General features: G+C 37.0%; 2 pseudogenes; both read left to right on the forward strand.

Moving 5' to 3' along the window:
- The first annotated feature begins 84 nt into the window (after positions 1–84).
- LOC109092142 lies at positions 85–5386 on the forward strand (annotated as a pseudogene).
- Positions 5387–10597: 5211 nt separating this feature from the next.
- LOC122147225 lies at positions 10598–24683 on the forward strand (annotated as a pseudogene).
- Positions 24684–25645: the final 962 nt, after the last annotated feature.

Raw genomic sequence — 25645 nt, forward strand, 5'->3', positions numbered from 1 at the left:
TGCCTGTCTTAACGTTAAAAGAGCAACAAGTGTGCTCGGTCTAATAAACCGAGGTGGAGGGGATTAAAGTGTCAGGGAGGATCTGTGTCCGGACGGTCAAAGGGTAATTTTTGGTCACACACGTGGGCTTGAACCCTCAGCTAGAAGTTTCTCGGTAGTCTTCAGAAGGACCCTGCTGCTTCGAGAAACCCGTCCCCGTTTACAGCACGTCATCAGACGGACCCTTTAAAGCGTCTGTGGCGGCTGTAATGGCACAATATTCGGGAGCGAAGCAATATCAGAGTATGAAAACACTGTCTCCAGTCGAAACGATGGCAACTAACGATCCTCTGCCACCGGGGTGGGAGATCAAAATCGACCCGCAGACAGGTTGGCCGTTTTTTGTGGATCACAACAATCGCACAACGACGTGGAGCGATCCGAGGCATGACACGAAAAAGGTAAGACAGGTTTTGATTTTGCTTTTGGAAGTTGCGCTGTCAAACGTGAGCGTTTTTCAGGCGATTTTAAAAATGCAGAACAACATATGACGTGCTTTATAGATTACTTGGGCATTGTGGCATTTCAGAGGGTGTTTCATCGAAAAAGACAGTTTTGTTGAGTGCGTAGGCTACGATCCCACTCAGTACATCCACATCATACTTGATCAGACACCGACTGTCTAGGGTAGAGGAGCCACGCACTTGATATTCGCCGAAGCTCGCGCGTGAATCGCTGTCAGCTCTGTGGAAATAGCGCGTCGCGTGCATTTAAACGGCCTGACGGCGCATAAACGGGCGAAATATATAAGTGTGATGATCTCAGCTGAAGTGATCAGTATGTGACGCACTGCAGTCATATGTGAGAGTGTTAGAACGACTCCACAATGTTTATTTAAAGCCTCGAGAACTATGCACACTGCGCTTGTTCTCCTCATCCCTGGAACCGCACACAGCGCGCTAACGCGTTCCTCAAAGTTTTCCTTACATGGGGTTTCAGAAAGATCCGCCCACTCACCGATTCTGTCATTCCCAATGAATGGGCTTGAAAGTTACAAACTGGAAGTGTCAGACTGTTCTCCGCACACCAGGTTCAGGAGGTAAAAAATGTTGGGGGGAACACGGGGGCTTGCCAGTTGGCATCTTTCATTAGATAGATCAACACTTGTCCGAGGTTAGTGTCACCAAGAATCTGCTGGAAAGACACAGCTGCCAGGAGATAAACTGAGCGCTACTCTTGGCGTCTGTGTCAAAAAAACAAGAAAAAAACAGAGGGCATGAGGTCATATACACTAACCAGCCTATTCTCTCTGTTTAGCATCTTGGTTTTGAATCTTTTTTTAAAACTATGTTAACTGTCTTAATTTCATAACATTATAAACCTTAAATCAGGCATCTTTAACCTATTTGAGGCCTGGACCGATGCGTATTGAGTGCTGAATTTTGAGCTTGGCCTGTAATAACATGCATATATTGCCACATAAATGTCTTTAACATATTTTGTTACGTTTACAATACAGTGCAGAGATTTGTACATTACATTTTTATTGAAGATGGAAAATAAAGCAATTAGCTGAACTTTAACTTTAAGCATTTAGTATAAGTTGAGGTCATATTAATGAAATTTCAGCTGAATTTTGCAATCATTGTCAATTGTCAGTAGTGTAGCAAGGAATAAAACAGTCTCTTTCAAAACAAGCATCTTTCTGTTGGGCAACACAACAAATCATGTGACCAAACTGAACTCGAGTGAAATCTTCGCAGGGAACTTTTTTGCCATAGTTAAATGTGAACTCCCAGTCACGTAGACTCCGATTGAAATGACTTGTAATGATTGTAAATGTGACCAAACCTTCATTCAGGGATAATTGCCTCCCCGTTGAAAACCTCTGTCTTAAATTATGTAGCAGCTCTGCTGTTTCAACATCAGAATGGGTGTTTCATGATGATTTGTTCGGGATTTTGTTTCGTTTGATGTTTGTTGTGTCTGTGCAACTGTGATTTACATAGATGAGTAAGGGAGGCCCTCCCCCTCACAAAGAGTATTTTAAGACACAGTGTCAACAGCACAGGAACCCATTGAAAAATGCTACATAGAGTGAGTCATGGCATTAGAATCGGCAGCATTCAGGGTATATCCTGTAAGCCAATGCCATCGCTTAACAGTTGCTGTGCACAGTGAGTTTTTTACCCACTCATGTTTCATGTTTGTTCCCGGACTGCCTCATCATTGAGAGATGGTGGACTGACCTTTCTGTGTCAAACAGATGAGAGAAGACCCAAGACATAAACTGAGTTTTACACTTAAGTATTGAACTGAAGCAGTGACTGAGCCTACTAACATGCTCGTTCGTTGCCTGCAATAACATATAATATAATTTTACATTAGACAGATATACAATGGGTGGAATTTGCAAATGACAAATTTTGACTGATGTGACGCTAATAGGAAAAATGTAGCAAGTGGAAAATACTGTTAATCATCACATAATGTGCCATATGGAGTATCTATATCTAATACAAGAGTTCATAAAATGTGTATCATCATAACTGATAATACTAAGGTTAATACAGGAGTACTTCCTTTTTCAGTTCAGATTAATCATGAGAACAAAAAACGTCTACACACCACTATCTCTGGCTTGTTTTTAATATTTTTGGCCATAGCCAAATCATTGGTGCAAGTCAAAATATTTTGTCATGCTGTCTGTAATTCTATTTTTGATAATTGGAGCTTTATCAATAACCCTGTCAACCACATGCTCGAGTTATTTGCCTTCTCCTGCAAAACAATTTGTCGTATAGCTTCTACATACTTCAGCAGAGCCGAACTGAAGAGCATCATCAGAGGTTATATAAGCATTACTGGTATTATGATGCTAAATATTTTGTCTCGTCATTACATGAGGATACAAGTATTATGAATATAAATAGTGAGTTCATTTTGAATAGACTTGATCTGTTTACTTATGTTTTTTTTAAATGTGTTTTTCAGATTTTTTTAAATGGCCCCTCTATGTCCCCTGAGTCACCTCAGGACATGCACAAATCCTTTATTCAAGAGATGAGGCAACCAATGCTACGCCAGGGCTACATCCCCATCCCAGTCTCCCATGAAAACACTGAACCCAGGTTGCAGCAGTATCCGAGTTTCTCCTACATCCATCCAGTAGTGCAGCAAAATTTGAGAACAGATGGACGTACGCCTTCCCCGACCCCAACAGCACACTGTCGGCCTCGATCTCCAGTGCAGTCCCCATCAGAGGCATGTTTGTCTTGCTCACCTGCTTCACATGGGCCTGAGGTAAGACCATTAGGAGTCAGATATCTCTATTAGACATGGCAGTCTCCGTCAGGTCAGGATATGGATTCATTGTGAAAGGTTTGCATTAATTCATGTACTTTGCTTCCGAAGTTTTCATTTTTAAGTTTTCCTTGGGCCCTGTATTTTCTTTTCAAAATGTGAAAAATTGAGTCTTATAGGTTGCTGAAAAATGACAGCTGCTAAAAGTTGCGACATAAACACACATTATTGCTGAATCATATGTTCTGTCTGTATTTACTCTGGCACTTCACGTGAGGGTGTGTCGACCCTCGCCCACATTTTGAATTTTCAAAATAAGTTTATTTAATAGTACTTTATATATATGTTACATTTTATTTTATATTAAAAATATTTTATATATTTATACATTTCTTTTTTTCTTCTTATCTTTATTTTTATTTAATCAAAAATACAGTAAAAACAGAAATATTGTGCAATAGTTTTATCTCAAGCAACTTACAAAAGAGGAACAAAGCAACTCATCAAAGAGTCTACGATCGCAGTAATACACAATGCTAGATTCAAAAAAAGCATTTACTTGAAATAGAATCGATTTATTGCTTCCTTGCTGAATAAAAGTATTAATTTCTTTCAAAAAATATTACTTTTCCCAAACTTTTGAATGCTAGGGTATACATTTCTAGCTATTTCCGAAGTCAAACTATATTTTTATTTGCATCAGGTTCATCAACAACAGGGCACACACAGACAAATGAGTGGCCTTCATCAACAGCCCCGACCCAGCAATACAGGTCTCCGGACAGGCTACATCCCCATTCCCGTGATCCACGAGGGTATAGGGTGTGCCTCACAACACCAGCCAAGCCAAAGTTCTCATCCTATGCGAGAAAAAATCCCAATCTACCGTGAACAAGTGCCCATTCAGATTCAACAGAATAAAACTGCCAGTCCTATCCCGGTCCCCTTGAGGGCCAGTCACCAGTCATGTCTCAGATCATGGGAGAGAGACCCCAGGTACGCGTGCTATTTATTAATATTTTATAAATAGCTGGTGACTTACATAAGCTCAAGCCATCTTGTACATTTATGTTAATTTATGTAACATTTAGTGTGAGAAATACTAGTGTTCAGAATTAATGTATGAAATTGAACTTAAGTGAATTTGTTACTATTGCCAGGTCCAGCAACACATTGGACACGCAGCAATACCACCTAAAGCTGAACAACCAGTCGAAGAAATTGTCAGACCGCCTGCATTTGAGATTCCCATTCAAAGAGTGAGTGATGTTCCTCAGCAAATACATCATCACCCAGTACTACAACAACAACAACCTACGCAAGCACCCCAGCCAAAAGCACAACAAACCGTACCGCAGTCACCACAGTTATCAGAGACATCCAATATTACCATACAAGTTCCTCCAGCACCAGAACCCCAGGAAACCACTGCCCCTCAAACACCTCAAGAGGTCCCACCCCCACAATTCCAACCTGAGGAGACTTCAGAACAAGATCTGAGCCACCCAGGACTGATCAAAGTGCAGCAGATATTGGAACGTGTGGAGAACCTGGCACAAGATGTGAAAAGTTTCGATGGGAAGAAAAATGATAAAAGATACTTGATGCTGGAGGAGATGCTGACCAAACAACTTCTGGCTCTGGACTCCATAGATCCTGAAGGTCGCCCAGATGTGCGTCAGGCTCGAAGGGATGGTGTCCGCAGAGTTCAGACCATTCTAGATGAACTGGAGATGTTTGGAGAGCCGACAGAAGGGCTGGCTTGTGACACATACCCTGAGTCGAGTATGATTGACCAGGCAAACTCAGAGAAGGTCAAGGAGATTTTATAATTGCACAAAGAAGGCACAAATTTGAGAAGAACACTAATCAAATCTCCATTCTTGTTTTTACTTGCGCAATTATTATTAGTTGCATGCATGAATAATTGAAGTTTTCTGTTGGAAATGATCTAACGTGATTTGTTTACTGAGTGTAATCATGTGTGCTGTTATGTGATGCTGCTGTTGTCAAATCACACCATGCAAGTGTCTTGTAGCAAAAGACAAAGTGGTGACAGGTTATGTTCAAAAACAAATAAAAACGAGGCCTTGAACAGAAGAAAGTATTTTAACATTCAAAAAGTATCTTTTGTACCATGTTGAATGAATGAATGATAAAATGTTTTTGAATATTCCTCAAGAAGTTGTTAATGAAGAAGTGGGCTGTTATAGTGAAACGTTTTATTTGATTTTTTAAAATTTTCATTTGTGGGTAAAAAAGAAACAAAGGCATTCATTTTGATTTTGGCATATTAGAAGGTTTATATATATATATATATATATATATATATATATATATATATATATATATATATATATATATATATATATATATATATATATTATATAATATATTATTCATGCCTTTAAATATAAATATTTTAACATCATGCAGGAGAATAATTAATGTTGAAAGTGAGCTTTGCTGACAGAATTCCCTATGATGGTTTGAATGCTTGTCAGTATTATTATTTGTTGAATGACAGTGGTACAAATGATGATATATTTTTATTCTATTTTTCTGTGCCAAAATGAACATTTCCAGTATTAAGAATGTTCAAATGTTGAATTAAAAAAAAAAAAAAACATTATTAAATTCTGACTGAATATATGGTTGCCCTATGATTAAGGGCCTGGGACTTATGATTAAAGCAGCCCGGATCACTCCAAAGTTATGGTGATTTATGAACTCGACAGGTACCAAAACAATCACATTTTATGAACCTTGTGCCCTTGAGGAAGGCAACTTAAACACTTGCTCTAAGGGACTAGAAATTAGTGCACCAAAAATGACTTTGTATAATGTGTCAGCTCAGTTCAGTTTAAAACAAAGTGCTGTATGTCTCACATGACTGTTGTGAGACCTTCTTTTTATCTCAATGACCTGTTACTGACTCTGATATCGTACTAATACTGCAAACAAAACTGGTTTCAAATTCTGTTTTGTGAAATAGTATGCAATGTTCATTGTTCACAGCTTGGTTATTTGCAGTTTGTTAAAATGTCGACATGATATGGTGACATAAGCATGACTGCAAATACAATATAATAAAGCACTTTGCTTACATAAAGTTGTATGGTGTGTAATATACAACCACTTTTTTTAATGTACACTGTGAAGAGTAACTTTATATGGATCATCAAATGGCTTATTAGATATCATTCTACAGTGTTAACCGTATTATAGGGCAAGATTATAGTATTATGCTTACTAAGACTGTGCATAAAATGCATAAAAATTAAGAATAATGTAATATCATCTGTTTTTAAGAATGATATAATAAACATCAATATTTACAAACAAATTATGAATTCACAGTTGTAAGAAAGAGGTATAGTTTTACATGTAGGTCAAGCTGAATCACAGTGATTAAAAAGGTGATTAAATTCATCAAAAAAAAAAAATGTTAAGAAATGAGTCAGCCTTAAAAAATAGAGTCTTAGGCGTATTTGCAGAAAAAATGTTTCTTAAAAACTCAAATGAGACCAGGGCATTATGTAATCAGTTGGGGATATTATTACATCTAGATGCATTTAATTCCTTTTAGGATACGATTCAAAGGCTGTAATGTACAAAGGCATTGTGGAGAGCTACAGCTACAGCTTTACCAGCCAGATAGCAAGCAATGCTGACTACTGCATCTCTCCAGTCGTTTTAGAATTGATAAAAAAAAAATAATAATATAGTCTATCTTATATTACTATTAATTTAAAAGAAATCCTAAACAAAAAGTTAGGTGGTCTTATAAAAACATGTTCATAAGGCCTACAATTCTGTGAGTTTCAAGAGGATTTTACTATGTGGTTATTTCATATGACTTTTTTTATATGATTCCTATGGAAACATTGGATATTTTTTTGGGACCATTCACACAGAACCTGTGTCTGCATTCAAAAACATGAGGCAGGGCAGCTGAATGGGAAAACACAAAGGCAAGTAACGTGATTTTAATTGGGTTTTGGCACTTGCTATGAGAACATTAAAAAAATCAAGAACATGATTCAAAAAGGTTAACGGTCCTAAAAAGCCACACTTGTTCTTCTCATGGTCAAAAATGACTGCATTGGAAACATATGGGAAACAAATTTCAAGTAGCTAGTGGAAATGTTTGGTACTGCTCCCAATCAAAATCTTTCTGAATGCTCTTTTTTTGTGATATCCATCTCAAATTTGGGACACAACTTGTTTAGATGTATGCTTTCTATTTCTATTTAATATAAAAAAAAATTAAAATTTATTTTTTTTGCACATTTTTCATAATAAAACTTAAACTAAACTCACTTTAATTTAACACTTAAGTAACTAACTTTTTTCACTTAAGGAATAATATCCAAGTGTCTTTAAAAGAGAACAATTTTTTTCCTTCATTCAATCATTTGATGCACCATAATGATTCTAAAGAAAATAATTCATATAATTCATTTCGCACAATGCTCAACAGACAGACTCATTATTATAACTTATTTAGACCCACACAACAACCATAGATTACTTTATAGGCTTGGCTTGGAATAATGCCAACTTTTTCAACCCTTCAAACATGGCACCAGTATTATATTATTGAATCAGGTAATCAGTTATATAAGTGTCTTCAAAATACAATTGCAAAGTAACGATCTAACATAAAACAATAGGCTACATCAAAACAATTAAGTAACCTTCTGCAGGTGGGGCATCTCAGTCACAGATGAACTATGATGTGCGGCGTGACGGAGGAAGTCACGTGTGTGAATAACTGGAGGAAATTGTTTCAGTCGCCGCTGCTCTCCTCAGTGGAAATATTAGACAGCAGTTGCGGGGAGGCAGTAGGAGTCTGAGATTTTCGGTGACGCTGGGCGGAGCTTACATGAATATTCATGAGTTTCCTGTTTCGCGTTAAAGCGTCTCTGATAATATTAGTGCGTTGTCACTGAAACATAAACGATTTTCAAAAAGGTATGTTTTAGCCTAGAATGACATTATGCTTAGTGTATTGTTGTTTTTATTACTATTGTTAATATGCAAAATAATTTAAAGATTGTGATTGTCGTAATGATTTACCTGATGTAGGCTACGCTCCAAATGAGCCTACAAAACAATTAAGCATTTTTATAATATTAAGAGTCCTTAAAATGTGTCGTTTATTAACTGTTCCAAAATGTATCTGTTGTGCCATAATAAAATGTATGATGATTATTCTGTCATTCCTAATCGTTTGCTCAATCATTCAAAAAAATGTTTTTAATAACAAAGCAAAAGATGAATTTTTTTTAATGCACACATGAACTGGAATATAAAACATTCTTAATCTCTGTATTTATTTCTTTATTTGTCTAAAAAATATACATTTAGTAGATAAAATGCACTATATAGTTAAACAAAAGTGTACAAATGTCTTTATACACTTTATTATTGTATTTAATCATATACACATTGTGGTGCACTTGACAATCATTTTGACTCAAATGTGTATTGGTCAAGTTTTGAAATCCACAACCTTGCAGTACTTAACAATTTTTTTGCTTATTTTCTACAAACTTATAAACAATTAAAATGTTTTGTAGTTTAATAGAAAGTGGCTATATCAAAACATACAGTAATTTGTATATTTTCATTTCAAAGATAAAAGTAGATTGCTTTTGCTGAATAAAGACTTCAACTGATTCGGTGTTAAAAGTTTTATTAACCGATGTGGTGAAGACATTACATAAATGACATTTACTACACACCTGTATAAATATAAAATACATGGTCATGTTTTGAAAAAAAAAAAAAAAAAAAAAAACAGGTGAAAGCTACACAAGGATGTAACAACTTGTATATGTGTTCAGGGATAGGCCTACTGATCAACATAAGCAAGCACATGTTATATGGACTTCTGTTTTAAGTAAATTATTAAATACATTATTAAAGTAAATTCCTTTATGAACAAGAAATGGCAAACAGAAAAATTTATGCACCATGAACAAACTCAATGAAATCAGTCTAAATGTTGGGAGAAGAAAACATGCTTCCAAATCAATGGGATCATATTGTTTATACCACTGCAGAATAAGCCATTCAAGAATGACCCACATGTTTTTAATATTAGTGGAATATCCACCAACATGAAACTTTTTTACAAAACCCTTTATCCATGAAACATGTTTTATTAGGTTGTGCTTGGTTTGATTACCTTTGATTATCTTGATTCCAAAAGTGTGGATTTCAGGAACAAAATGTAGTAAAACTTTAAAACTGGTTAAATAATACAACATTTGTATCAAATAGTAGGCTATACAAGTTTTTTTATTTTGCATATGATTTGTTTAACTATTACACTGATAAAGTACACATCCACCATCCCCTGCATCAGATAAAAAAGCAAAAGTTAATTCTGAGAACGTTTACGCATGTCTTCATCTATGTGTGCAATAGTGGCCTCATATATAACTTGACAAAAATATAAGTCTCCCCCATTAGAAGAGCTTGTAAGCTATAGGAAAAAAATAACAGGCAGAAGTGCAAGTATCAAACTCTGCTGATTTGTAACAGATATATTAATTACAAACAAACAGCTTCTCCACATGAACTGTAGGCTGTCATGCACTTCCATGTGACACCTTTTTTAAGGAGAAAAAAAAGTTAAATAGTTGTTACTACATAAGAGTCTTTATATCGTTCTTCATTTCTCACCTTACAGTCTTACAATACAGTGAGCAAGTTTGTGCCACCATATGCTACACAACTTCAAATGACATACTTTTCATAGCAAAACAGAGGAATATGAGAAAATATTTAACAGCTACTGGCCCATTTACTTGTAGCGTATTCTAACGATAGGCTGCTTCTGGCAAATCAGTGGCTGTAATCGTTGAGTAAACATTTAAAACAGCAAACAATAACATTTTGTGCACAAACGAACAATTATATTCAACATTTGCTTATCTTCGTTAGAAGCTGAAACGTAATTAACCTACCTTGTTGAACAGTTTTTGTGATCCGGTGAAAACGTACTAATATTATCAGAGACGCTTTAACGCGAAACAGGAAACTCATGAATATTCATGTAAGCTCCGCCCAGCGTCACCGAAAATCTCAGACACCGAATATTTCAGAACACCGGCACTAGAGGAGATTTTAAGAGAAAGAATATTTAAGTGACACTAAATGCACCGACGACTCATTTTCGATGATCGGCTAGTAGCTCACATAAAGACATGATGCGTTATCAGATTATTATAAAAATTTACACAAGTACACAGCTAGCAGGCTAGCTGGCGTCTATTGGACTGCCAGTGGACGAAAAAAAAGCGAGCTGTCGCATTTCCTCGTTTCTCGGATCGGGAACAAATCCAGCGGTTTGGTGTCGAGAAGCTCGTATGTTTTGGTGAACATGGAGCTGTTTCAAGCTAAAGATCATTATATTCTCCAGAGCGGAGATAACGCGCTGTGGTGCAGCAGGAAGGATGGATCTATGGCCGTGAGACCGGGTAATTCTTACATCACTTTCTTATACACTGTACATGTGTTTAATGTTTCCGTTTTCACTGTCTACATTGTTGCCATTTCTTGTGCATAATAGCTGGTCACTATACGCTGCTCCAAAACAGAGACCAGATGAGTAATTTGTGCTCCTTTTGGAGAAGTTGGCTATTTAAAATCATTGTGAAATTGTACAGACATTAAAGAGATGGAAATGTTATTTTCATATTTGTCGATTGAGGCTGCTGTCTGAAAGATGCCCAGTTGTTTTGTTTTCATTGCCCTACTTTTAAAGCAGCGGCGCGTGTTGACATGCGTGTCAGTGCAGACCTCTGGTGATGTTTTTGGTAGGATTTCGTGCCTAAAACCCCTTTTTCTTACTACAATCATTTGGGGTTTGAGCGTTTGTATGTTTTGGTCAAGGGCGTTTAGATGTCAGCCTAAGACTCTTAAAGGGATAGTTCACATAAAAATGAGAATTCTGTCAGTATTTACTCACCATGTTATTCCAGACCTGTATGACTTACTTTCTTCAGTATATGTTAGACTGAATGCTAGGCACTGTCAGGCTCAGTTATGATTACGTCTTCATCTTTTTTTCCCAAATAATGAAAGTGAATGGTGAAAGCCTTTCATTCTCTAAAAATCTGCCTAAAATCTCCTTTTGTGTTCCAAAGGAAGAGTCATACAACCCCTGATAGCACACGTACATCACAGAGACGTCTGCATGTACATCTACAAGATGTATTTTTTTGAGCGTGTTTGCTCATGTGCATCTAGAAAATGTTTTTAAGATGTTTATGATTTAGAATGTATGTAAAACTGACATCTTAAAGACGTTTTTCAGATTAAGCGATATTTAACAGACATCTTGCAGATGTATGTGTGCTATCTGGGAATTAAGGGTGAGTAAATGAAATTAAATGGCTACTATATAATACAATAAACAAAAAGAATATTTTGTATAATATATTTTATATATATTTAGTTTATTTTTGCATTGGGTCCAGTTTGACATTACTCTTTCCCAATGGTGCAGGCTGCATCTGTGAATAATAATAATATTTAAGCAGTTTACAGGGCTTACAAGTGACAACCAAATGGCCTTAATTAAACAGTGATAAAATGTCAGTTGTAAATAAATATTTAAATGTCCACTGTTGATGTATTTATAAATATGCTGGCCAGAGCTAATGCTGTGAGGTGTTGCACAGGGGAATTATATAGTTACACTGTTAAATGGCGAAGGTTAAAGTGAGAGTCAGACATGTGACTGTTCTTCTGGAGAAAGAACACAGGCACAGTAGATAGTCAAATGAGAGTTTTCTGCCCAGGCTTTAAACCAAGAATTTACTAGGTACCGACGCACTTCTCTAACCTTATATAAAATGGTTTGCATGCTCAACCATGACATGTGTTTAACTCTCACAATGCAACCCTTTGTTCCATTTTTGGTCATCTTACCTTTAAAATATTTACCTATCCACATCACTTTTATATCTTGTCAAGTCTAGAACTAGATGGTCAGCTAGTCCATCTCTCCGAGTATCAGAGACACTACAGCCTGTGAAGATTTGGAGGAGTTCTAGTTGTTTTTGAGCATGTGCATGCAGCCAGGCTGATCGGGTTTAGGTTTCAGTGCTTTTCCATTATTTAACTGGATAAGGGTTTCCACTGTATGCAATAATGCATGATGCCTACAGTCTCGGTTCTTTTGAATGAATTCCTAACACAATGCATCATGCCATAATTGCCATCTTGGCTGAGTGAGGATATACAACTATAGTAATTACTACTGTGTTTATTATTTATTATTCAGTGGTTTAGTGTGGCAGATTAAAGAATATTTCAACCAAAAAGTAAAATTTATTAGCATTACATCACATGCTCAACAATGGTTCCTCTGCAGGGAATGGCTGCTGTCAGAGTGAGAGTCCGAACAGCTGATAAAACATCTCAATAATCCACAAGTAATCCATATGACTCCAGTCCATCAGTTAATGGCTTGTGAAGTGAAAAGCTTTGTGTTTGTGAAACACAGATGTATTCATAATCCAAAAACACGCTTCCAAATGTCAAATTAAAGGCTATCCACTTCAAACTTCTATTAGAGACACATGTGAGATCACACTGATGTATTTTTAATTACAAATTGTATTATAATTATAACAATTTGAGTGCAGTTTTAAATGTCAGAATTTCTTATTATTTGGTAATCGTTCCTATTAAGTCATTGGGGCTACCAAGACATCATTCAACTCCATGGATGTACCAGCATGGCCTAGTAGTTGGAGATCTTCCCTCAGACTGGAATGATCCCCAGAGCCAGGTTCATGGTCATTATGGAGGGTTTTTAGCAGCTTCATGATGCAGCTCATCCAGCTCCGACCCATTCATCATCAGACTGTGAACATCTGATGGTTGAGTGCAGGACAGCAGCAAAAGTACAGAGAGCATCTACTTCCAAACTGGATTTCTCTCAGATGATTGTAGGAGCCATAAAGCTACCATACACTTAGACGCTCCAAAAAACAAACAAACAAAACATTTTACGCATGACATTTCAGACCCTGAACAACACTCATAACGATGCAGGTGATGCTAATCAATCAGCTTTTAAGAGGAGCTACTCAGCAAGTTTGTGACTCAAGTCAGCAGTCATCATTGTCAGGAACCTGCCTCAGAAATGCCTTGGAAAGTTTTTTGCAATCAATTGTGAGCAGCCACATAACCTTGGAAAGTCAAATGAAACTCTGATGCTTCTTCTGTCCCAGATGCAGTGCTGAAAAAAAAAAAAAAATTGTGTATAAATAAAAATAATAAAGATGCTAAGACGTTCAATTGTATGTGTAACGATTATAAATAAATATATATATTAGGAACTGCAACACTTATGACTTTAATTTTCATCCTCCTTTCAGCAACAGAGCTGCTGCTAGCATGGAATCCTGTCTGTCTGGGCCTTGTAGAAGGTATTATTGGAAAAATACAGCTTCATGCCGGTAAGTCTAATCATCAGACTTGTATATTTACTGTATAAAGGATGAGAATGCCATTTTAAAACTCTAATATTTGTAATACATTTGGTGACTCTTGGACTAAAACAGACTTCTAATGTTGTTATTGCTAAAATACCATTCATATTGAATTGATTTAATAGGAAGAAACTGGGTACCAGGCACTCATTGATTAACATAATGAAAGGCAGCTCCAGCCCCAGAAATATCAGCTTAATTTGGTTTATTACTCTTTTGCAATTTCTAAATGTCTTTCAGTGCTTTGTTGCCTATCTGTTCTTATGGAGCTTTATCAGGTTAAATACAGTGATGTTGAATGATTGCCATATTTACATACAATAATATTCAAAGAATATTGTGGATTCATAAAAGATCTACATATAGACATCCATTTCCATAGAGACCAGTTAACTAAACAAATGCCTTTCACTAGGTAAAAAAAGGAAGGTCTTGAGGGATTTTTTTCCACAGAAGTGAAATGATGACATGCATCATACTTTCATTTCACCATTCATTGGCTGATTTGAGAAGCCGTTGTTAACAGGTTGACTTTATATGTATAATGTTATTATAATCTCGGTCTCTCTTCCTTTTTCAGAGAAACCCTTGCTGATGTCTGTATATGCATGGTGCATTTTGTACTATTATTGATGGATAAAATAATTAGTTGACCTTTTATGCTTGGTTTCAGTTTTTTCAGTGCAAACTACACAGATAAATGAGCCATATGAGTTTGTAGCTACATATTCTACGTGCCTTACGTAACCTAATCCGGTGGGCAAACCTGATATTTCCTTGCACCGCTCCTACAAAGAACCCAGGCTGTTCTCATTAAATTTTCCAACCAAACATCTTAGAGTTGCCTGCGTCCTGGTGTGCTTTTATCTATGGATTTACATGAACTTGTCAGTGAAAGTATGACTGCATCACGCCTATCTTTGAAGTCATTGTTATGAGAATGTTTGCCATAGGAATGAATCATGCCAGATAAAGCAGGAAAATGAGGTGTGGAACTCTGTACTCATGACACACTCCCCCCACCTTTGGGCAGATCTTCCTCTGGGCCTGATTCTGATTCGCCAGAAAGCACTGGTGGGCCAGTTGCCAGGAGACCACAAAGTCTACAAGATCACCAAGATTGTAGTCATTCCACTCTCAGAGGATGAACCACAGGATCTGGAATTAGAGGTGACTAATGCTGACTGTTTGGTTCAAAATGTTCTCCATGCTGGATCTGATTAAACTCGGTATAGAAGTCAAAAGTCATATGAATAGATGTGTTGCTCTAACATTTCAACCGTTATTTCTTGTCATTGTCCTTGTTGGTAGACATTAATTTATTGGATCCTGTTAGAATTTACTGAACTCCTTCCCAAATTCCCAAGAGTATTTCAGCCCTCTTGTGTAGTAAATGGTTGACGTACAATTAGGTGCAAGAGTAGTGGTGTGTGTTTCTAAGGGGCTCCAGAGGAAGCATGATGTTTCTAAGAAGTCAGTCTCTCAGCAGATCCTCTGGGATTGAAAGAAGATGTTTAACCATGTAAGTGAAACAGTCAGAGGTCACTGTAATCCATTCTCCTGGCACGCTATCTCAGCTTGAGTAGTTTATCACAGAATAATTGCCCTCTCTTACTTTGGAATAGCAGCCTGCCTGTGTAGTTTGTCTTTAGCTGTTCTGTTTTATGGGCACATGAATCTGTTCTGGCATCAGCATCAGGCTAGTTTTAGCACACATCTTGGCACCCCCGTTAGTTTTAATTACAGGAATTAATTTAGCAGAATTTTACAGATGGACTTTGAGCAGGGAAACCGAGATGTTCATGTACTACATTTGTACTAGGTATAAATTTTTGAACTATTTAGCTTTGTTTGTAATGGTACCAGATAGTTAGCACTACCAAAAGAAGTCAACTGTTCTTTTTCCTCTCTTTCACTTTCAGCTCTGTAAAAAGCATCATTTTGGAATCAACAAACCGGAGAAATCACCCAGTCCACCGGACGACTCCAAGTTTCTGTTAAAAAAAACCCTGAGTCAGATCAAATCTAATGTTGCCGTTCCCATCAAGAAAAAGGTTGAGGGCTGTTTTGAAATTTTGGTCATTGGTATCAATACAAAATCATTTTGAGGACTAACTATTCCCATTTCACTTCAATCTGTTGACATTACATTGACATGTTAGTATGGTTATGTAAAATCATAAAAGCAGAACCTCCTGATTCTTCCATAAATTGGCATCTCTTTAACTTAGAACTGTCTCTTGAACCTCATTTTGTATGTTCACTCCCATGCAGTATTCCCCTGCCTTTCAGGTAAAAGAGAATAAAGAGAAGGAACGTCTGGAGAGGCGGCTGCTTGATGAGCTCTATAAGATATCATGGACTCGGATTCATTTTTACTATAGTCTTCTACCTATGACCTCACCAAATACAGTTCAGCGACAGGGAGAGTTAGGCAAGTCAGATCAGCCCTTGTGGAAAAAGGTGAGAAGCTGGGTTATTGTTTTACATACAGTAGTTCAAAATGTAAAAAAAAAAAGTGTTCTCAAGGGTGTGATTTAAGGTCGCAATTTAAATGTAGTTATTAGTTGTTTATTAACCCTTTCTGATTTTCATTGAGCAACAGATTAAGAAAGATTGAAAAAGACTGACTTGAGGATAATAAATAAATTTAAAATGTGTTGTTATTGATATTGGTGACAGTTATGTAAATTACTTTAGAGAGCAAGAAGTGCTTTGAGTGACGATGGGGTCCACTATTTTTACACTCGTCCCACACATAGAGGATGCAAAAATAATTTTAAGCCAAGATTCATTTCTATTTCTTAAAGAATAGCTCATTATATTTAGACACTTCCTGGAACAAAATAGTCGAGTGCTAACAGATCATGTATCTGTTATTTCCGAGGATGCAGCTACATTAAAAAACAATGAAACAAAGACAGAAGGAAAGAAGTGGTAGTGAGTGGAGTCACCACAGTGTTGTTATTAGTAATTAAAACTAAATGATTAAAAAATGGTTTTGTTAATATTGAAATAAAGCTGATCTAGGATATGAATATTTAATATATATATATATATATATATATATATAGATATATGAAAAAAATTACAAGATATACTAAAATTACTGAAACTGAAAATAGAAATATTTTTTAAACAAACTTATCAAAATGGAAAAACATTGTAAAACAAAAACTGTTTAATAAAAACTTAAAACTAGAATTAAATTGAAAACTGAAAATATAAAAAAAAAAGTAACATTTTAATAAAGGTAATTTTCAATTCCACTTCCTGCTTCTCTGTATGTTATAATAAAAAGACATTTCCACATTTACCATCTTACAAAGAATACTGATCCACTCAGAATACTGATCCACATAATATATTTTTGTTCCTTTTAGGTGGATGATAGATTCTGGAAACAAGCACATGATCAAAGATTCTCATAGACTTGCAGGTGGCAAAAACTGTTTTCTCAAATTTCTTGAAATTTTAATTGTTAATATTTGAATATGCATACCTATTAAACCTTGTTTCCGGCATGAAATAAAATAATGTAATTGCGTCTTTTTTCCCTCACAATTATGACATTTTTTCTTGCTAATGGGAGCGTATATCTCATAATTCTGTCTTTTTCCCCCCCTCAGAATTCTGAGTTTATTTCTACTTTTTTTCCCCCTTAGAATTACACTTAATTATAATTTTCATTCTCTGGTGGAAAAACTCTTCTATACCAGCCCTGAATGGTAATAATACAAGATGTCCTTTTTTGCAGGTGCCTCAAGTGGAACTTTTGGGTTGATTCCTATCATCAAAGGGTTCGTGCAAGTGGAGGAGCTGGTGGTGAACTAATAACGAGAGCTCTGATGAAGAGAGAAGCAGCCGGAGGGGACACCTTGCAGGAATACACTTGTGTGGATGATATTCACACCCCGCTTCACTGTGGCCCTCATCTCCAGACGACAGCCGTCACGTGCAGGTAGGTACAGACTAATTAATAAAGGCAAGTAATTCATATTTACTCACCATGCTGTAAAAATTATAATAATATCACTTGTGTTTTCCATCTACAAGGAATGCGCTACAAGCGGAGGCGGGGTGGATACTGATGGAACGTGGCCAACTATGTGGAAGGACGGGAGCAGATAATCCACGTGCACAGTCACACGCTGTCCTTTGTACAACGAGGCTTTGTCCCTGTGTTTTGGAGCCAAGCTGGGTATAGCTACAAACCCCAGACATCGGAATAGGAGAAAGGTGAAAGTGTATCCGTGTAATCGATTCTATCTTCAAATAATAAATGAGATCTAAACTCGCAGCACAGTCTAGCACTTTCTTTTATAGACAAAGCTATCACTGTGATGCAATCAGTGTAGCCATTGTCTGGAAATGTTGTTAGTCCTGTGGATGGCGTCAGATGTATGGAACTGGAGTTGCAACTGCTTTCATGGTTGAATTATAGTGCTCAGAGGAAATGTTGTGGCTCAGGTGTGATAATTCAGAGCTTTACTGTGATGCTTCTGCAGTGCTGTTTCTATATGATGGTTATATCACAGATGTGCTTTGTTGCAGGAGAAGAGGGAGGGAGACTATGCCTTATTTTTTGCTCTCACTTTGAACAGCAAGTTCAGATTACAAAAAAACTGGTAAGGTGTGTTTTAAAATAGAACAATTTCAGCGAGGTGAAATTACTATTATTTTTTTAAAAAGTTATATAGAAAGTAGTGCTATTCATCAAATTAAAAATTTTAAACATGATTAGTGTCAATGTGGTTCACAGTTAATGCATTCTGCTCTTTTTGTAAGACTATAAATGTGTGGGTAATTAATGGATTGTGTGAATGACATTTGTAGTGAAATAATGTGTAATATATAATATAATACTAGATAGAGGTCCTTAAGCTCACCAAGGCTGCATGTATTTGATTAAAAAAAAAATCAGTAAAAACAGTAATATTGTAAATTTTTATTACAATTGAAAATAACTGTTTCCTATTTAAATATATTGAAAATGTAATTTATTCTTATGATGGCAAAGCTGAAATTTCTGCAGCCATTACGCCAGTCTTCAGTGTCAACAATTCTAATGTGCTGATTTGGTGCAACAGTTGTTATGCTTAATATTTTTGTGGAAAAGGATTTTGAAATGGGAAAGCTTTTGTCATATTTTAAATGTCTTTCCTGTCACTTTTGATCAATTTAAATGTGTCATTGCTGAATGAAAGTATAATTAAAAAAAATAAACATTTAAATGCGTGGATCATAAGCAATAATATTTTTCAATAAAAGAAATTGAAATGTTTTTTGGTAATTTAGCACTGATTTTCTTCCCCCTCATCAGGTGATCATTAATTTAGGTGGACCAAACATGGACGCAGGAAAAGATTGATGGTGATGCTTACCTCAAACAAGTGCCCTGCTGTACAATAATACCAACCATAACATATGTTTCATTTGACTTCCACGAGCACTGGTAAGAACCCCAAAGTGTGATGATCTAAAGATCAGCCCATGCCTGATGATTTTACAAAAGAAGTCTGTTACAGATAAATCTCAAACAGCAGATTGTCTTCTTTGTCTCTTCCCAGTCGAGGAATGAAGTTTGCGAATGTGCAGACTCTCCACTGATGCACATCTTGACATTATCCGGACATGAGATGGGCCTGGTGAGTCTTTCATTTGCTCAGAAGACCTAATTCTCTCATAAGAACCGCTTTTGCTTCCGAGTAAGTTAATATCATTGATTTGCAAATAGGGTGGACAAGCAGGAGTCATCTGTGAACAGGAAGGCATCTTCCGGGTTAACTGCATGGATTGCTTAGACAGAACTAATGTGGTACAGGCAGCTATCGCCCGCGTGGTCATGGAACAGCAGGTATTCAAATTCACCTTTTAGATTTGAACACTCCACACAGATAAGTTCACATAAAAATTCAAGTTGTTTTTTGGAGAAGATCATGTGCTAAATGCCTTAAGGGTGTACATAAAAATGTGGCTTCTAGGAGCGCTTGCATATTGCAGCCACAGAACAGTGCAGTGTCTTTGCCTCACTCAGCTGCTCTCAGTATGCCGGTACATTTCAAAGAGTCTTTTGATCTGTTTGGTTCCAGCTGAAAAAAACTTGGTGTAATGCCACCCGAGCAGCCACTGCCCCTCAAAGTGTTTACAGGGATCGATCAGGTGATGTGGGCCAACAATGGAGACACTATTAGCCGTCAGTATGCTGGCACAGCTGCCCTAAAAGGTAATAGACTAAATGCCTCTGCCATGATTTTATGTTGTCCCCATTGCCCATTTACTTCACCATCTGTCAGCATGTAGTATCTAGTTTGCAGATTGACAAGTCAATCTTTTAACTGATTACCTTATTGTGAGTGACTGTTTTGTATAATTTTTATGTTTTTTATATTTGCCCATTTTTTATATTGATATATATATATATTATATATTATATAGACCTTATATATATATCTATATATTATATATATATATATATATTCCCCAAAAAATCATTAAATACATTTTGCTTTCAGTTCTATAAATTTATATGGATGTAAAAAAAAAAAAAATCATAATTTAATAAAATAAGCAATACATTTACTCATTTTATACAATATCTAAAAAAAATACTATTTAATTTAATAAAATATATATAAAAAAAAAGAAAAAAAATATGTATTTATTTTTTACATTTTGTAATTGTATTTTGTTGTTTAATTTGGGGGACCTCTAGTTTATTCCCTCAGTGTCTTTTTAAGGAGTAAAAACTGACACTAAAACTTTTAATCTCATGGCTGCCTGAAGTAGGACAGTGATGACCACCCAAGGAGTTTGTCAGCTTTTTCTGATGTATGCAATCTGTTGTGTAGGGCGATTTCACACGAACAGGAGAGCGAAGGTTAGCGGGGGTGATGAAGGATGGTGTGAACTCAGCTAATCGTTACTATCTGAACCGCTTCAGAGACGCCTACCGGCAGGCCGTCATTGGTCAGTATGAAAACTTCTCCTTTTTAGGTATACAATGCTAATATCCCAGCTCAGTGCCTCATCTGCTGTGTACTGTATCTCCGTTCCTCCCAGATCTTATGATGGGCCTTCCAGTAAACAGAAGACCTGTACTCCATCTTCAGCAAAGAGAAGGAGCATGAGGAGAAAGAGAAGGAGCAAGAGAGCCAAAGAGGAGCTCAGGAGCAGGTCAGCCTCCTGCTGCAGACATACATGCAGCTGCTGCTGCCTGATGATGAGAAGTTTCACGGTGGATGGGCACTTATCGACTGTGATCCAAGGTGAGAGCCCTCCACATCATCATGCAGTGCTTTGGAGAGAGTTCTCATTTCAAGCAAATTGTATGATGCTGTTTCAGAAAATTAAGGGACTGTTCACACTGAAGGCATTTTTGTGTTAAAAAATGCAAGACACATGGCAATTAAATGAAAATGAACTTTTTTAACAATTAGAATGCTATATCTTGCAAGAGCATCTGTCTAATGCATGATAAAAATGAAAAAGCAGCACAGTGGAATGCAAAAATGCATTCTGTGTTAACAGGCCCTTAAAATGGTATAATCATATCTTTTTCATTTATTTATTTGGAAATATTTATTGCAACTTAAGAATAAAATATATACAATAATATTCAACGTATTAAAATAAAACTGCCATAATAGTGAATAGTAAACATTTATTATGAAGCATGATTTAAACATTTATATTGTTAGTTTACTCTTCCTCCTACAGTTTATTGTCAATGGCTCAGAGGTACTTGTACAAATGTTTTTTTGTATTTTTTTTCCTATTTGGTTGTATAATAATTGTTTGGGCGACGGGAGCCATATTTCCTCCATTCTTTCGAGCAGTTTATTTGGTGGTAGGTCATGGTGAAAGATGCCTGAAAAAAACTGTTAGTGATTGGGTTGGAATCATCTTAAATCTTTGCACAAGGTTAGCTCTGTCCATATGTAATGCTTATTTGAGGTAATGTTTACACAAGGTATACTCAAATAAGCATGATAGATATGGTCAGAAAGAAATTCTAGTAAAATTTCATTCATTTTGCAAGGCATTGTCTATTGTTTCTCTTTCTCCAGGGTTTAATGGTACTCTGTTTATTGGCCTCTCTTTCATGTCGACCTTTTATTATACAGTTTTTTTTCCTCTATTAGTCTTATAGATGCCACTCACAAAGATGTTGACGTTCTTTTTGCTGTTGTCCAACTGTGCATATTATGTAGCCTAGTAAGTGCAATTTCTCCCAATGTTTATGTTTTTAAAAATAAGAAATCCTTTTTCTTGGCATCGGTTTAGTAATGCCACTTCACTTTGCTGTTGCTGTTTAGTTATGATGAGGAGGCGGACAAAGTCAACCAGTACCAGAGGCTAAGTTTAGAAGGACTTGAAAAGATCGAAATTGGTAAGAGCTTGTAGATAAACTTGTGGGTGTCATTTTTGTCCTATTAAATCAAAATGTTCTGTGATATCATGACAGTTTGCCAATGTTTGTCTTTTTAGGTCCAGAACCGACTCTTTTCGGAAAGCCTAAATACTGCTGCATGCGACTGCACTATAAGAACAGGGAGACGAGCGGTTACTTCCATACGCTGAGGGCTGTCACACGAAATCCAGAAGATGATGGAAAAGGGTTGTGCTGGGATACCATGATTTTGTTTTAGCCACTAGTTTTGTATTGCATAATTTAATTCTGTGATTGACATTATGGGTTAAGTTGGTAAAAGATATAACTTGGCTGTCTGTATGCTGATGTAGCATTTTGTGTTTGTTAAATAATTTATCCTTTCCTCTGCACTTGTTGGGTTGTTTGCATTTCAGACACACTTCAGTGCATTGCGGAAATGCTTCGTATTACAAAGCAAGCTATGGGGCTTGACGTCCAAGTTATTGAGAAGAAACTAGAGAGGTAAAAGGAAAAAAAAAAAACTTTTGTGAATTTCTTCAGAAAATGGCTTTGCTCACATTGCAGGGGTTGATTTTCTGATCCTAAACCAGTTTTCAGTGAAATGTGTTTTTTTCTGCTATCTTTAACAAAGACAAATTGTGCTGGATTGTTGGTTTGTGATTAATCTTGCTTTAATTGCTTTGTTTCAGGAGACACAGCAGACCACATGAGGATATAATGGGAATACAAGGGAAAGCCGTGGACCAAGTCCTTGGGTCTGGTTTTGCTCAAGGCAAAAGTTTCCTTTTGAACAAATTTTTCAACACTAAACCAGAAAGTAAAGCAGACAAAGACTAACGTCAACATTGGAAACTACAAGCCCTTGAGGAAACTAGGGACCTTCTCAAAGCCTGAGGTAAAAGTGAAACTTCCTCAAGCCAAATTTGCATATGAACCTCTGGAAATCAGACAGCAGTTTAGAGACTCATGATGGCAATACGGGTTCAGCAGCCCTGAAAGACCTTAACAACGAACATTCTTCAGAGATTTCCTCTGATTCTGATTCATACAACTCTGACGAGCAGCGTTGTTCAGCTTCTCGGGAAAACGTAGACTATGTGCTTCCTAGCTGTGGAGTTGTAGCATCTGTACCGCGACTCGGCAGTCGCTCGCAGTCAATTGGCAGCAGCGTCGAGCTTTGCAGTGCCCTCTGTCTCATCCGAGTCACAGGCTGTGATGACAAGACACCAGAAAGCTTGTCAGTTGGCCTGGATGGCCAGTCTACTGGGGGCTGCCTCGGAGGCAGAGGAAGCAATTCTGATTGACTTCGGGACACCTATCGATGCGTACTGCCACAAGTTCGTCCAGGATGCCAAGACCAAACCAATAGAGGTGTTCGAGGAAGTGGCTCCAGCACCCAAACCACAAGCACCTCAAGCCCCCTCAGCTCCAGACGCAAAGCTGGGGTCTTCAAATTCCCAACAGCAGCTTCCTCGCCCATCTCAGCTTGAGGTAGAGTCCTCTGTCCATGGGGCAAATCTTCTGACTGTTCAACCTGCAGGCTCTGCCACATCATGTGGGTCACAAAAGAGTCTGGAAGGCGTCACAGGACCTTCCCCTGCAGACGCCAACGGAAGCCGCGTCGTGTCACCCTTTGCAAAGATCAGGAGCTCCATGGTGCAGGTGGCTAGTTTTAACCCAGTGCCGGACTTACCCAAGGCATCAACTTTGCTGTAGCAAAAGTACAGAAAAGCCCAGAACCAGACGCTGTCAACGAAACCCAAGAGAACGAATTGCGAGCCATGTTTACACAGTGCCAGACAAGGATCATTCAGATATAACGTGTTTAGCAGATGTATTTTTTAGCATTAGATTGTGACTTCCAGTACAGTAACGGTAGCATAAGCTCACAAAAGTCAAGCCACACTCCTGATTTCCCCTCCAGTTAACCAAACCAAAGTTAACAGCCAGTGTTGAGTAGTAAGTAGTAGGTCTAAGATTAACCCGAGTTGAATCCTATACATCTCTGTTTTGCATGTAAAGAAGTAACTCTGAGTTGGATTACGACAGGCAAGTTTAATTGCATGTCGAGACCCAAGACCATAGAAATGTCATGTGACCCCAGTTGTGCAGTGAAATTCACTGGCTGTCGTACAGTAGCTGTAACTAAAATCTTTCCCGATTGGAATATCTATCAGTGGGCGGCTTAATATTTCACGTTAGACAACCAGACCGTACAGTTATGTGGATATCTTTGATGTGGTGTTTGTTCAAAAAATATACCAAAATAGGACCAGAGTAGTTGTATAGGATCTATGGTCAAATAATATTATTCAGCTGTAAGTATTGTATGTAAGTACTGTAGTAGATTCCTTTAAAACTCTCCAGTTAAGATGTTTATAGACAGAATTATATTTACATGCTCTTCAGTTTATAATCATAGCCGATGGAAACAAGATGCCCTCAGTTCTTTTGGGCTCTGTGTGATGCAATCATGCAACAATCATTCGGTCTCAAACAAAACGTTCCGTTTCATAGCATTAGCAGACAATTAAAAGCAAGGTTTTTGACAAGTCTACCTATAAATCTGTTTCCATTCAAGTCATTCAGGTTACATTTATGTTCTGTCTATAATATCTATGCCATGTCTTCAGATTTGATTTGGCTTGCAGATCATTTGGTTTCAAAATTGAGAAGTGATTAGATCATCGTTTTGAAGCCTTACTCCAAAAATGTTAGTTTTGGAAAAAATATCAAACCTTATCGGGTGATATCCAGTGGATCCTAGTCAATTATGCATTAATTACTGTTGTTTAAGTGCAGATCCTGTGGGAGGTGATGTGTGTGTATCAATAGATTCAATATCTTAGTTGGTAATTAATATCAAAGGTCTGAATAAGACACTGTGATCTCACATGAACATCAATGAGAACATTATATTGGCTTTTAGAGCTGGTTTATCAGTTTTTTGGGCCACAGTTTTTTAAAAATCCACTATGATCTTTGTTTCTCACAAACGTTATTTCTCACTCGTCTTTCTCTCACATGTACTGTAGCATAGAGTTACTGTGCAAGAGGCAGTGGGTTACCCAATCTTCTTGCAGTGCATGCACATTCAGACATTCCTGGAGCTGGTACGTGGTTTTGATAACCTTCTGAGATTGGAACTGTCTGAGCTTTAATATATGGTGGTGGCTGTTATGCAATAGTGAAAATACATGTGCAGTAGTTTTGGTGGTAAGCAGAATTTTGTTACTTTTTTTTTTTACCATTTAAGATGGCGTGCACTGGACTGCACTCTTTTTTGCTTTGAACGTGAAATGTTCTTCTTGGTAATCTTGAAGAACATTCCTCTTGTTTTGGAGGTGGGGCATATTATGTTTTTGGTTATATATGAATTTTTAATTTTCTATGCATAAAGACTTGCACTGTCCTTGTGGTGGTTCCCCCAAAAAATCTTAAATGTTGC

Source organism: Cyprinus carpio, chromosome A13 (genome assembly GCF_018340385.1).
Source record: "Cyprinus carpio isolate SPL01 chromosome A13, ASM1834038v1, whole genome shotgun sequence".
In the NCBI taxonomy this organism is placed as follows: domain Eukaryota; kingdom Metazoa; phylum Chordata; class Actinopteri; order Cypriniformes; family Cyprinidae; genus Cyprinus; species Cyprinus carpio.